This window comes from Podarcis cretensis, assembly GCF_951804945.1.
Source record: "Podarcis cretensis genome assembly, chromosome: 1".
In the NCBI taxonomy this organism is placed as follows: Eukaryota; Metazoa; Chordata; class Lepidosauria; order Squamata; family Lacertidae; genus Podarcis; species Podarcis cretensis.
Window position 1 is genome coordinate 100,458,564 of NC_137170.1, and position 16,168 is coordinate 100,474,731.

The following is a 16,168-nucleotide window of genomic DNA, read 5'->3' on the forward strand; positions in this document are numbered from 1 at the left end:
TTCAAACTGGCTAAAGAAATGCCCTTAAACCATGTGAAGGAGGCCAGTAGGTTCAAATAATATTTACATTAATTTGGAAAGCTGGAACTTGGTCTTCTCGAAATAACTGACAGAGAGCTCCAGGCACTTTCAATGTTCAAAAATCCAACTTACAACTGGCTTACATCTGGCAATGATCCTGTGCACTAAATCCATTTGGCTTGCCAGATGGCCCGAGACTTGAAGCTTTTTAATCTCACACACAAAGCACTTTGGGATGAGGAGAGAAAAATAAATACAGCCTTGTGACAAAAAGCTCGCTTTATTGGTTTTGGAGCTATGGGTGCTAGGAAAAAAATGTGGGCAAAAATAATGTTGTTTTCGCCACTTATTTTCCAAGCACGGCATATTCTGCCATTGTCCCCTCTCAAGCTTATTTATCACTGTTGAAAGGCTAGATTACTTATCAGAGAAGTGAAATGCCAGAGAACTGCATTATTTGCAGACCTTCCCACATTCTGAAGTTGCAAAAGCTTTTCTGTATTCCTGGGATTTTTACTATATTTTCTTCAGGGCCAGCTCAAGGCATTTTGCTGCCTGAGACAAAGAGCAAGATGGCATCCTCTGCTATTCCATGTACAGAAGCCAACTGGATCAGCTGCTGAGTCTTTACTTCAAAAGTAGCAGCAAGATAGCACCCTTCAGTGAACCTGAGTGCAGTAGGCTAAATTTGGAGTGAAAACCAGGCCATGTGGTACCCAAAGCTCTGTCCTCCAACACCTTGTCACTGCTCCTTGCTCCTCAGCAACTGCCATCTAAGGCAGCTGCCTCATTCTGCCTAATGGTAGGACTGGCTGAGCTAGATTCATCATGTGAACTATGCATTGTTTCCTGCTCAAGAATCCTGATTGTAATTTAAAGAAAAATATTTGATTGATTGATTGACTGGCTGCCTTGGGTGGCACATAATTCCATTGCCTCCAACACTTCTCTGATGAAAATAGGGATGTCCTACCATACACTCTGACATTTATCCAATGAAAATAGGGACATCCTAAGGAAAAGTGAGACATTCTAGAATCAAATCAGAAACCGGGATGGCATCTGTAAATCTGGAATTGTCCCTGGAAAATAGGGACACTTGGAGGGTCTGGCTCTGCCTTCAGCACCCCATCTGAGGCCTACTTCACATTTCTTTTTGGTAAGTTCCAGGAAAAAAACCAAACAAAATATGCCATTGTTTTCCATGACAACTCTTGCAAAATGTGAAAACTTTTGGTATATGTACCTCCTTGAGCTTTGTTTCTTTAGACAAGGCATTCTTACCACATTCCAATGTATTTCATATCAGTGGGGTTTCTGGAACCTTAATTAGTTTTGTTTAAATCTTCTGAATATGCTTCCAACTTGCTAACAAATCTATTTGAACAGCGATCCATGCAACTTAAGAAAGCAGACCAAAGGAGGACTTTCCTGTGTTCTGTGAACTGCCCTGAGACCTCCAGGTATGGGACAGTATATAAATTAAACAAACAAAAATATGATAAAAGTGTAACACTAGACATTTAAAGCATATTCGATGCACATGTAAGGCACATGATGTCCATCAAAGAATCCTCAGAACTGTAGTTTGTTAAGGGTGCTATAAATGATGGTTCTCTGTGGGAGAAAGTGGATCAGTGGATCTGCCAGTAATCCAAGCTTATGCTCCTCTGAATGCAGCATAAAATGGCACTGGTCACTGGTGCCACACAGCCCTGTGTTGTTGTTGTTTTTTTAATGCTATTCTGCACAGCCTGTAAATATTTTTTGGGAAGTGTTGTTCTGTAGCCATTTATCCTCCATCTCATAACTTGTGCCTTTGCCCCCCGCCACCATGTTTAACACTTAACATTTATCCTCCTTGACTTTCAGTCAGTAGCTGTCTGCCTAGTTCGTGAGATTGCCCTGAATCATAGCCAGCCCTCGAAAGTGTTTGCAATACCTGCCAATGTAGCAAATAGGATAGGAAATTAATGGTACTGGATGTTAAGTATACATCATGTGTTCATCCTGGAGAAGTTTTTAAACTCAACATGGATTGGAATTAAACAAGGGCAGCGTAGTGTTTTCAAACACGTCTTCCTGCCTATACATCTCTTTGAAGCAATCTTGTTCTCCCCTACAGTGGCATATAAAGTAGCAAGAATAAGCCAGAGTCTTACCCACCAAATTATTACCATTTTATTTTGTTTGACTCACTATTTCTTGGGAACCTTGAAAAGCATGACTGTGCCATGGAACAGTTCAAGCTTCAGAAACCTTGTCCTCTTTTTCATCTGGCTACCTTACCTGCCCAGGGCAACTGTGGGTGCTTACTCAGAATTGAGAATCAGGGTGCTGCTTCCCTTATGCTAGAACTAGACAGATCCTGTGGATTAAAGGGAAAAGAGTGGGGCATATCTGCCATGAATGGTTCTCTGTAATGGAGCATGAGACTTTTAGCAGGCTAAGGAATCCTTAAAGGGGACAACCTTAAACTTTATTATGAATCAGCAGCATTTTGCTGGCTGAAAGAATGGCTGCTTCTTGAGAATACAGACATTTTGGATTTAGAAGGTTTCAATAATGTTTTTGGGTGGCATGCATATTTGTGGTATGACAAGGTTAAAGCACATAAAGCATTTAAAAGTCATATTGTCAGAAGAGCATTGTTTAATGTCTGGATTAGATATAAAGACTTACTTGAAAATAAAACCCCAAGGTGGCTATCACCTATGGAAGCGAAGGCTCTGAAAAAACTCAATATGGAGGCCAATTGGCCAAAATATTGGGAGATTTTGGAACAGGAGGGTGATAAACTGAAATTGCAGAGTTTTGAGAAACTAAAAGATAAAGTGTGAGATTGGCTTCATTATTTTCAAATAAGGGAGGCCTACAATTTGGACAAAAAAAATGGCTTCCAGGTGGAAAAATCAAAATTGGAAACAGAACTGTTAGAACCCAAAACTAAGATATTATCAAGAATGTATAACTTGCTGTTGAAATGGAATACTCAGGATGAAACGGTGAAATCTGCTATGATTAAATGGGCACAAGATGTTGGACATAACATTATGTTTGCTGACTGGGAACAGTTGTGGACCACAGGTATGAAATTTACGGCATGTCATGCCTTACGAGAGAATATTATGAAAATGATATACAGGTGGTACATGACACCAGTCAAGCTTGCAAAAATATATCATTTGCCCAATAATAAGTGCTGGAAATGCAAAGAAAATGAAGGTACATTCTTTCACCTTTGGTGGATGTGCCCAAGGATTAAGGCTTTCTGGGAGATGATCTATAATGAATTGAAAAAAGTATTTAAGTGACGCAGGTGGCGCTGTGGGTTAAAGCCTCAGTGCCTAGGACTTGCCGATCGAAAGGTCGCGGTTCGAATCCCTGCGGCGGGGTGCGCTCCCGCTGCTCGCTCCGAGCACCTGCCAACCTAGCAGTTCGAAAGCACCTCTGGGTGCAAGTAGATAAATAGGGACCGCTTACCAGCGGGAAGGTAAACGGCGTTTCCGTGTGCGGCTCTGGCTCTGGCTCTGGCTCTGGCCAGAGCAGCGATGTCACGCTGGCCACGTGACCCGTAAGTGTCTCCGGACAGCACTGGCCCCTGGCCTCTTAAGTGAGATGGGCGCACAACCCCAGAGTCTGTCAAGACTGGCCTGTACGGGCAGGGGTACCTTTACCTTTACCTTTTCTTGAAGAAACCAGAAGCCTTTCTCCTGGGCATGGTCAGCCAATTGGTGTCAAAGAAGGATAGAACTTTCTTTATGTACGCCACAACAGCAGCAAGAATACTTATCGCAAAGTATTGGAAGACACAAGATCTACCCACCCTGGAAGAATGGCAGATGAAAGTAATGGACTATATGGAATTGGCGGAGATGACGGGCAGAATCCGAGACCAGGGAGAAGAGTCGGTGGAAGAAGATTGGAAGAAATTTAAAGATTATCTACAGAAACACTGTAAAATTATTGAATGTTAAAATGACGTTGGAATGAAATGAAGCGGTTTTAGTAATAAGGTTAAATAGGAGTATGTAAAAATGGATTAAGAAATAAGATAAAACAAAGAGGGTAAGGATTTGCTGAATTAACTATCTGAATTGGAATACAAAAAAGGGAGGTGGGAGGAAGTCATGAAAATAAGTAAATGAATTGTAAGATATAGAAAGAGGGACTTATTTTTAACTGTTTTTATTTCTTCTGTAATCTGTATTTTTTGTTTTTTCCTTTTATCATTTTTGGTACCTTTTTTATTGAAATTGTTAATAAATATTATTTTTTTAAAAAAAATTAAAGGGGACAACCAGTGCTTTTTTTCTAGGAAAAAGTGGTACCAGTACTCACTATGAAGTTCTTACAGTAAGTGCCACATGTTTTAACACAAAAAGAGGTGTCAGTATTGCATACCCTTGAGCACCCCTGGAAAAAAAGTACTGGGTGGGGACAACCCTATATTTCAATATAAAAATGTAGATATCAAAAGGTGTGGTGAGCCCCTAACTTTTTTTTTCCAAATGATATTTATTAGTTTCAAATAATACACAAAACCAAGAAATAAAAAAGAAAAAGAAAAGAGCAAAAAAAGAAAAAATTAAAAAAGAAAAAACGTTCAACATTTAGAATCCTAATTTTCAATAACTTTCTTCCGCGACTTCCCCTCGCCTCCCCTTCTTGTATTCCATGTCCAAATATTTATTCAACAAGTTCTTATCCCTAATTTTTAACCCTAATTTATTATTATACTTAATTCAATTTATATATCAAGTTTTGACTTATATTCATTAATCATTATGCTTAAAGACTTTTACTAAGGTCGACCCAATTTCCCTTACACGAATTCCCCTATAACAAAGCAAAAAAGAAAAGACAGTAAAAAGAATCAAAATATGTTTGTACACCCTTCGGATTCCCAAAACCCCTCCCTCCCTTTCCCGGTTTCAATCCCTAAACCATTGTCCATTAGTCCATCTGGTATCAGCCTGGATTCCTCACGTCAGAGGCTCTTAATTCCCTCTCAGCTCCTATCTGCCGGTTTTTTTGATAGTCCTTTGTGTTTACCACCAGATCTCGGAAGGGCTCTGTCCCAAAAATGTCCATGTTCCTTCCAGCCGGGCCTCCATATTTAAAGGTGGAACTCAAAACTTGTTCCTTAATCCTTTTAGGTCCAAATGTCCCAAAATCTTCAGATCTCCACAGAGGGAGATCTTTCCATTCCTCCTTCTTCAATTCAAAACAAATTTTCATCATCCAATCCTTTTTTTCTTTTATATCCATCTTGACAGGCCTCCGGCTCTCCTTTGCCTTCTGCACCTTTTCAGCCCCTCCTTCCTGCTGCTCCTGTTCAACAAATATCTCTTTCTCCACTTCCTCAAGTTTCCCAGGTTTTTTTTCTTGTTCAGCTGCCTGGACTGTAGACAAAACATGACTTTGCTCTACCAATTTTCTCACGAGAAAGGCAACCTCATCCAGATCAGCTAATATCTTCCGGCCAATTTCCATTCTTGTAATGTCCCTGGACCCCCTCTAGAGGAATTCTGGTTATTAAGTATTCCTTACACTTCCAGCCCAACAGTCCAGTTAACTTGTTTCAATTCTTCTTTATTTTCAACGATTTATCGCTATTTTGTAGCAAATGTAACCAGCAAGAACGTCAGAAACAAAGTTCTCTATTTTCTCCCACTTTGACAGCTAATTTGACAGCTGTCAAAGTCTTCTATGTCTCCTCAGCAGGCTCCTCTCGCGGATCACTCCCGGGTTTCAGGGGGGGGGGAAGCTTTAGCTCTCAAAGTTGGCTCTTATCCTCCAGCACAATTACTTATACAGTCCATCCGTGTAATTAATAATTTAATCCAATAAAAATAAGATAATCTCTCGACCTTAATTATTTAGTCCTTGCTTCAGATTGTTTACAAGGCAGGGGAGACGGACTTCCTTTTTGCACCTCCCCCGCTCGTGCCGAATCCAAGAATTTTTTTTGTCCAATATCCAAATTTCCAAATTACTCACGGGTTGTTGAGATTTTAGTCCAAATTTTCAAAAAAAGAAGTCAGCGCTCTCCGTCGAATGGCATGCGGCTTCACTCGGCAGGGGAAGCAGAAGACTCACAGCACCGCGCCGCTCCCCGTCCCCCGCTCCACAGCCTTTAAAAAGGCTCCTTCGCGGGTCGGGGGGCGCAAACGGTGCCCGCCGAGTCACCAGGTCCACGGGCTTCCGCGCCCGTGGTTTTTGAGGGTTCCCACGTCGCCAGTGCGGCAGGACCCGACCCCTGTCGAGCAGATTCCCTCCGGAGCTCGGAGGGAATCCGCCATTCGGCTGTGGCGCCAACCCGGAAGTCCGGTGAGCCCCTATCTTTGCCCATTTCTTGGAGCACTAAGAAGACCACCAAAGTTTCGCCACACCAAAGCTGCTTGAAAAAAAACTGGCAAACTCTCCAGAAGTCTGTCACTTTTTCTAGAAGCACTTCCCAGTAGCAACTCTCCACCATTCCATGTTTTCTATTATTGTAAGCAGAGTTGTGATGAATTTACTGTGCACTGTCTCCTGAAGCAGATCTACAAACAAGACTGCCCCATCCCTCTCTTCTGGATCCCTTGCAGACAGAGCTACAACATTCCCTCCATCTAAGAATGAGGGGTTGCCCAATGCCTAAACCGCCAACTCAGCTAACCAAAGTTCACCGACAAACCTCTCACACCTGCAACCAGCACTTCAAGCCCTCGATGAGATCTTCCAACCAAATGTCATTTCCATCTGCCGATAAATGTACACCATCAGGCTTAAATGATACATCTTGATCAAAGGTTATTGAGGTGTTCTGATTCATCCAACCATGAAGAAGATATACCTTCCGCCCCACAGCTCTGCTAACTTTTTTCCAGGCATGGTTTAGTCCCACCAAGTGGGGGATATCTTACCATTGCCTTCTCTCCAACAGTTCCAACTAGCCGATGGCCATACTTGGATACATATTATGTAGCTTTCGCAAGTCCTTGATTATGGCCTGGGTCAGGTCTAGTCGCTTAACTGGCCCAGATCATTTTCCCCAAGCTGTGCTATCAATGCATTTGAGCCTACAGCATACACATGGACTTGTTTCATTCCTCTCCAACCAAGGCATGGGATCAGGAAGTGGGAAACCCAGCTTGCCCAGGTTGCAAGTCCTGCCAGATGAAATCACATGCATATGTACCATGTGCACTATGTGGTATCTACAGATCCAGATCTTCCTGACAGCCATGCCATAGATGTCAGTCAACTGAAAGGGCATTTCTGGCTTGGAGTGTGTGTGTGTGTGTGTGTGTGTGTGTGTGTGTGGACTGTGCTGAATTTACGTATAAGCTAAACAAGCTATAGCTTAGGGCCCCACTCTCTTGGGCCCCCGAAAAAAATGTAAAGGAAAAAAGTGTTTGCATTATTAAGTTTGCTGTGAATAAAAAAATCATTTTAAGTTAGTGCTTAATAATTATTTCACTATTAATAGACTTCTTAATTGTATTTCAGTTCAACAATTACCTTGATAAAATACCAAATTTTGTTATGTGCAAATGGCTTTAGACACCTATTAGGTCCATAAATGACCATATAGCATATATTCAACACAAAAAGCAGCGACAATTTGTTGTTGACAAAGGACAGCTGGACATAGAAAGGCCCCCATTACCTTGTAGCTTAGGACCTCATCAAACCTAAATCTGGACCTGTGTGTGGAGCTGGTGGTGCATTCTCCTAAACTGCAAATAAATAAACCAAGTAAGCACATGCACCACTGGCTTTTCTCTTTGTGTGCTTGGGTGCATGTGACAATGTGGCATACATCCAGTTTTCTGAAGGAGTGAGAATTTGCCTCAGATGGCAAAATGTCTTGGGCCAACCCTGTAACCACGTCTACTTACCTATAAGCATTGTCCCCTTGCTCTAAGTGGCATTCCTGCAATTAATTGCTCCCTAAAGTCAAAGGTAAATAGTTCCATGGGGTTAGAGTGAATCCTGCATCTCTATCCATCCAGTACTGTTATGGCAAAAATGTACAAGCCCAGCTGAGATGAATGAAGGTTGTGTTGAATAAAATATTGTGCCAAATGCTATTTAATTGTATTAGCATTCTATTTTCTCCTTTGGTGGAACTATGCCAGATCAATTTGGACACATTTGTCTGAGATCCAGCAAACAAGATTATCCATTAATCTGTCTCACAATGTCTGAAATATAGGTATGGACTTAATTTGTGTGCCAGTTTTACAACAGTGGGAAGGCTTTTATGAGAATGCTAAAAATGCTGAAATATATGTTTGCTGTTGAACTCTTTTGAAGAGAGAGGGAGGAAAGCGGGGAGAGAGAATCATTGTCCTCTTTTTATGACGTCACAGTAAAGTGTCTTTCAACCCGCTGTCTAGGCTAATGATCAAGCAGATGGTTTGAAAGACAATGAGTGGCTCAATCTGTACCTGACAAGTGAAACTGGAAAAGCAAGCCCTTTCTGCAATCAGAAAGCACCAAATTCAGTAACTGGCATCTTCAGGTAGGGCTGGGAATGTTGTTTGTCTGAAACCCTGGAGAGCTCCTGTCAGTTATTGTAGACCAGGGTTTAGAAGCCTCATTTGGAGCCTCAGAACCAGGGTCCAAATGTAGTCCTCCAAGTCTACAAACCCCTCACTGACTCTGCTTCACAACCTAAGTGGTTTTGACTGGTTGGAATATGCCCTTTAAATCTAACAATGCCTCATGTCTGTCTGAATGGAGATGGAGAGTGGTGTGCGATTGTCTGTATGAAGGTAAAATTTACATCTGTTGCTCTGCCCACTTTTGCAACCATGGGCTCTGAGGGGAATGTGCCCCTCTGGCTGAAAACAATCCCCTGCCAGTGTAGACATTCTGGAGCTAGATGAACCAATGATCTTGCTCAGTATGAGGCAACACCCTATGTTCCAGTGTGCCAGGGGTATCAACAAAGCTTTGCTAATCCACACAGGCTGTGGATTAAAAAATTGTCATCAGTAGGATTGTGAAAAAGATGAGAGGATAGCATAGAAAACTACAGTGTTGGATTCTCCATAGTAACTGAATCAATTGAAGATTGAGGGCAACCTTGTTGCCACAATAAGATCAGGCATGATTCAGACAAAATAAAGCACTTTGTTCCCTTGATTTCAAGGTCCACACTCATCAGGTTCTATTGATACAATGAATAAGATCCAACTGCATGCTTAATTCTCCCACTGAAATCAGTGGGGGCAAATACTGAAGTTGGTTATGTTGTTTCCAACATTCCCTGAGAACAACAAATTGCTTTAGAGGTATATATATGTATACATTACATACATCTGTGGAGTTATATTTTATACTGGACTTATTTTATAGTGGTCAGGAAAAAAATCTTCCCACTTTCTAAAGTAGATCAGGGTAATATGCAATTTATTGATTGGGTGGCACATTGGTAAGTTTCAGAATAATCAGTTACATATATAAACATACACACACAAAAACAGCAAATGCCACTAAAATGAAAGTATAACAGCAAACAAAAGAACTCAGATGCTAACAGTCATTTCTGCCTGGTTATATTATTTCTGACAACTATCCCTTTTAAAGTAAAAAAATAATAAAAAATGCTCATTTCAGAGTCTTGGATAGCTCAAAATAAACTGGAGCCAAATGAGGTTCTGGTTGATCAGAGAGTCAGTCACTTGTATGAAGAGCTGTGGATTTCAACGTCCTCAACCTTTTGAGCAATGAAGAGAACACCATCTGGCTAGGCAGAGCCATTAGGACGTGTCGATTTTGTAAAGATACCCGGAGCTGTCCTCAGAGTGATCTGGAACATTATCAGCTTATACCTTGGCTATTTGTAGCCTTTTCCAGTTCTACCCTCTCTCCACTTTTTCCTGTACTTATTTCTGTGTGCGTAGTGCCACTACCCACTATCCAGTGGTGAGTATATTGGAAAGGGGGAAACAGGGGGACAAGACAAGAAATCTCAACATTGGTGGTTTATCAGCAGCATCTTAGTTACAAATCTGATATTACAGTGATATTACAGGGAGACAGTCAATAATGGTTTAATGTATAACACACATACACATAGCAGGCCATAATCGAGGACTTGCAATAGCTACATGATATTTATCAAAGTATAGCCATTGGGGACGCAGGTGGCGCTGTGGGTTAAAGCCTCAGCACCTAGGACTTGCCGATCGAAAGGTCGGCGGTTCGAATCCCTGCGGCGGGGTGCGCTCCCGCTGCTCGGTCCCAGCGCCTGCCAACCTAGCAGTTCGAAAGCACCTCCGGGTGCAAGTAGATAAATAGGGACCGCTTACCAGCGGGAAGGTAAACGGCGTTTCCGTGTGCGGCTCTGGCTCGCCAGAGCAGCGATGTCACGCTGGCCACGTGACCCGGAAGTGTCTCTGGACAGCGCTGGCCCCTGGCCTCTTAAGTGAGATGGGCGCACAACCCCAGAGTCTGTCAAGACTGGCCCGTACGGGCAGGGGTACCTTTACCTTTACCTTTTTAGCCATTGGCTGCTCAGAGCTGTTGGACAGACGGCAATGGCGATTATGGCCCAGGTCAGGTCTATTCCCTTTCGCTGGCCCAGACTGCAAGAATAGTGGAACTTATCTTGACATCAGTTTTCAAAATGGTATTTGAAGCTATGAATTATTCCACAAATGCACACACCCCGCCACCAAAGTTGATTCCCTCTGTCCATCCTGAGAAGTAATTTTGGGTTCTTAAATTTTACCCAGATGGAGCAGACAACTTTAGATTTTCTTTGGGAGAAATTGTTTTCTAATATGCTTTTCTCTGGCGCTTCCTTTTCCATCCCTGTTTACCACAGTGACAATATAAGCTGCTTTTGCCGATTAAGCTTTCTGAATCCCATAGGCAGCTTAAATCCTATCAGAAGGATCATTTGGGGAGATGTGCTTTTCATGTTCTTTAGCCCTGATTCCCCAGCATGTTTCATTGTTCATTTTAACAGGTCTTGTGAGCGTCCTCAGGCGCTTCCTAACTTATCCAATCTTCTGCATGCTTACTTGGGAGAACGACCCACTGAACTTTTGGTTTCTTACTTCTGGGAAAACAGGCAGAGGATCAGATCACCCAATTCATGTCTAACAAATGCAATTCAGACTTACAGTAAAGCCTTGCTTTGCCTCCATCCCAAATGTGATTCCAGGAAATTACACCAATAGACGTATTATAATTGTGATTCAAACAGACAAGTTAAACAAGACAGATATTTCATCTGTGCCCTATTTATTATTCCTGTTTTCATTTTTCTTTTCCCCTGAAACCTCTAGACCCCAAATCTAATCTCTCTCTGTAGCTTGAATCATTGCATTTTTCTTAACCCTCCGTGTTCTTTACTCCTGTTCCATGAACTGGTATATCTCATGGTCAAAAGCAACAGATAATCTGCTATAAGCTTTCTTTTAAAACGTATGGGGGATGGGAAAGACAACACATACCTTTCACCTGTGCTTTAAGGCCAGACATGATGTTGATGGGTGTTACCAGGCAGAGGGCCTTCTCGGTAGTGGCACCCGCCCTGTGGAATGCCCTCCCATCAGATGTCAAGGAAATAAACAACTACCTGACTGTTTAGGGAAGTTTTTAACGTTAGATATTTTATCACTTTTTTATTGTTGTTGGTATTCTTTGGGAGCCGCCCAAGGTGGCTCGGGAAACCCAGCCAGATGGGCAGAGTATAAATAAATTATTATCAACAACAACATCACCATCATTATTACTTTTCACATCTCTGTCCCATTCTCACATATAGGGCACTTCCAGACTGTCAGTATTTTGGGTGCAATTCAATGATATCCTGGCAAATTCAGGCCACACAGATCTTGCACAACAAACCCATGCTATTAGGAACTTTCATTGCAGCTTGCCAGATGGAAGGACTCCGCCTCTCCTCTGCCCATGTGCTGTTCAGGGGTTTTCCCCATCTTCCCAAGCGAATTTCAGAAGATGTGTGGAAGTGGGAGAGGGAAAGTCCTGATGTGCAAGCCGAAGTCCTTGCACAGGGTCTCTGCCGACAGTGCACAGTGCATGATAGGTGAATGCCACCCACAGTTTTTGCAATAAGGAAGGTGAGGTGGAGATTCCCTAGCAAGTGTGGGATAACACTTGATGCAATGTCATCAAACCTCTCTGCAAGCAAATTAGAATGTATGCTCAATAAGCAGATCATCTGCCAGTGCCCATAAAGAAGGGGCTGGAGGATCTTTACTTTTCTAAAGTAACACCTGCTCCTGTCACTTTTCTCCCTTCCAGATTCACTTCATATTGAAGTCAGAAAGGGAGAAGGTGGTTGGAGCAATTGCCTACAGCAGAGATAGGCAACATAGTGCCCCCTAGATGTTGTTGGACTACAACCTCATTGGCAATGCTAACTGAGGCTGATGGAGTCCATCAGTATCTGCAGGTGACCACAGTGGTTACCCCTGGAGACTTTAGGATGGCAAGTTGTGGGAAGAGAGAAAGTCCATCAAGCCTCTTTGTAGCTTGGAGACCTGTGTTGGGTTGTCTGTTGATACATGTTTATTTCCATAAGCAAACAGAAATGGAAGTTGGTGGTAGTGATTGGATTGCCATGCTAGGATGGGGGAGACTCAAGTTCAAATCCATACTTGGCCATGAAGGCCACTAGGTGACATGGGCCAATCACTATCTCTCAGTCTACACAGAGTTGTTGTCATGGAGGAAAATATTTTGGGGGGCATATGGGGCATGTATCCCACTCTGAACTCTTTGAAGGAAAAGTGGGCTTTTGATAAAGAATATAATGTTTATAATAATGCAAAACAGCCATTCTTGGTTCTTTTATGTAAAGCTCTCTTCCTCTTACCAATTTCATCGTCAGCATCTGACATTTCTTTGTTTGTAAACATCCCAGTGGATGGTTTGGCATGGGTTTTGACTTGGATTCACTACATGCAAGACTGACATATTTGATGAAATCTGACATGAGCACACATGGGGCTAGGGCAGGATGATTCCAAGATCAAAGGCAGGATGAACAGATGGATCTAGAACAAAGATAACAAAATTGTTAATGGTTCCCCTTAGTAAGATGCTTGGCAGACTCTTTGAAATTGCCTATTTCATTGTTCTGGTTTTCAGCAAAATACTCATCATCCATCAGATATTGACATTTAGAATTAACAAGGATTCTACATAATTGATTTAGTTGTTTTTAACCATGGTCAGAAATGAAATGTATTTTATTTCATTATCTCCTTACAGACAATATTTCAATACCACTTGATGTTTTGCAGCCATAATTGCATGAAATCCCTTCCAAATAAAGGTAACTGAAGCCAGTCAATATCTGCCTGATCCAGAAGCTATTGAGGTCAATTTGAATCTTTCCCATGGGATATTGGAAACTGACAGTTTGCATTTCAAAGAGCTGTATGGAGGCAATAGCACTGAAAGAAAGAAGATGAGTTCTGATGAAGCAGGTTGAAGATAGCTGCTTACACAAACTTTTTGCACCACTCTTTGATAGGCATCATTTTTATCATTTCCCTTATGGACTATAGTTTGCTAGCATGGTTTTTAAGCTGACTCAGCTAGCAAACATTTCTCAGCAAGTGCCATCCAATGAATGCAATTAATTTAAATGATAAATCCCCATCTTTCATTTCTTGCATCCCTTAAGTCCATGTTATAAGAAACCCTGAATAGATCTGTTCTTTTGAAAGGCATTGTAGTCTTCATTTCAAAGGTGGAGAGATCAGCCAGGGGTTTCTCTTATGCCCTGGGAATGGACCTGACCAAGAAATTAGGTCTTCTCCCAGGATCTGCTCCTGCACTAGAAATTTATTTCTCATTACCTGAAACTTAAGCATGCATTTCAATTCAGAAATACAGTGGTACCTCGGGTTACAGACACTTCAGGTTACAGATGCTTCAGGTTACAGACTCCGCTAACCCAGAAATAGTACCTCAGGTTAAGAACTTTGCTTCAGGATGAGAACAGAAATTGCACGGCGGCAGCGGGAGGCCCCATTAGCTAAAGTGGTGCTTCAGGTTAAGAACAGTTTCAGGTTAAGAACAGACCTCCAGAAGGAATTAAGTTCTTAACCCGAGGTACCACTGTAGATCTTAAAAAGATTTTTCTTTAAGCCTTTTTGAGAGAACAAGGATATAGTAGTTTCTGTGAAGGTTAATGCTTATTTCCTTCCCAAATTTAATTTGTTCTCCAACAGATTGGGTGTGACCTAGAGTGCTGTGGGATGCTTTCTCACTTTTGGCTATGGCAGTGTGCTTTCAGGACAGCGTGCTTTCAGTCACCCACAAGTAGCAATGGAAACCTAATGTGCAGGCCTTGGGCTCAGGATCACCGCTTTTGCATGATCAGTGGCAGTGGCTATATAAGATGAATGCACACCCAGAGAACTTGAATGATGGGACCTACTGGGCTGTGTATTCATATATTCAGTTCCCTGGTACATACATCTGGCAGACAAGGCGTTAATATCCAGTACTTGGCATTCTCAGCAAAGATTTAGAACACCGCTCTGGAAAGTATATTTCCATTGATATGCAGATAAAGCCTGTGTATTTGAGACATGTTATCAAGGTTAATTAGAAAAATTATCTCATTGAAACAACCAAAAAAATTTTTTTAAAAAAAAACAGGTATGTCAACTCTCTTTTCCCAAAACACACTAATCTTCCCTGGCTCTATTTCAAATGTGACTGTGATCCATCAAAGTCACTTCCTTAGCCTTCCCCAGAGAACATCAGAAGTTTAGCCAAGCTTGGCAATCTTTCTGTTGTGCCTGCTGTGTTAAAAGAAAACAGGGATTTAAGGAAGTCCCAACAGCAGTGTGAACAAGACATATTCACACACTTTATTATTATTATTATTATTATTATTATTATTATTATTATTACATGCTAACTTGTAACTATGCTAGTTAGTGAATAGCAAGTGATTGCTATTTAATTGTGTTCTATAGTCTTATTCACACATTACTCATGTGTAGGGCACAGCTATGTTGACCGTAGAGCAGGAATGTGCATTAACCAATCTCTGACATCACAACTCCATCCCACAACAGCCATGTGGGGCACAGTTGCCTGCAGAAAACACTAGCCATAGTCTGCTGGAAACTTCCAGATTGGATTACTGCAATATTCTCTATGTGGGGCTGCTGTTGAGGTTGACCTGGAAGCTGCAGCTAGTGCAAAATGTGACCGCTTGACTGCTCACTGGGGCAGAATATTGCCATGATGTTGTGCTGCTGTTGAAAGAATTGCCCTGTTTGCCACTTCTAGCTACCAGGCTAAATTCAATGTGTTGGTATTGGAATACACAGTCCTGGAGAGACTGGGTTCAGGGTACCTCACAGTTCATCTCATCCATTATCTCCCCAACCAATCACTGCAATCTGCAGGAGAGGGCATCCTGCAGATACCCTCTTATCTGGCAATCCATCCCAATTTATGTCAGACTTGGGCTTTTAGTGTGGTTTCACCTACGCTTTGGAACTCCTTCCCATTACCTAACAGGCCTTCTCTGTTATCTTTTCAGTGTCCACACTTTTGGAAGCAGTCAAAAGTGTTATTGAAGCAGATTTGTTATAAGTTTCTTCATTCCCATTCTGCATCTCTGACAAACCATGCAGTGGGTGTATGGCAATCACGTGGTTCAGACATGGCCTCACTGTGTGATTCATCCATCTGTGAGCGGCACCACGTCACTCATAGTGATTGGACCCATTCATCTTATTATATTGGCTCTGACTCTCTTGCAACAACCTCTAGCATGCAACTGCTTCCTGCCTCCACTGCGCTGGCGGCTCTGTGATGTGAATACTGCATGGATTGTTTTATTGCAAATCTATGGCAAGCAGGACATTGTTGTAATGTTCTGAACCTTATTTGTGATTTGGGGTAGCAGTGCTTATGCACAGCAGTGTCCACACTGGAAGAAGAAGAAGAGGAGGAGGAGGAGTTTGGATTTGATATCCCGCTTTATCACTGCCCTAAGGAGTCTCAAAGCGGCTAACAATCTCTTTTCCCTTCCTCCCCCACAACAAACACTCTGTGAGGTGAGTGAGGCTGAGAGACTTCAAAGAAGTGTGACTAGCCCAAGGTCACCTAGCAGCTGCATGTGGAGGAGCGGAGATGC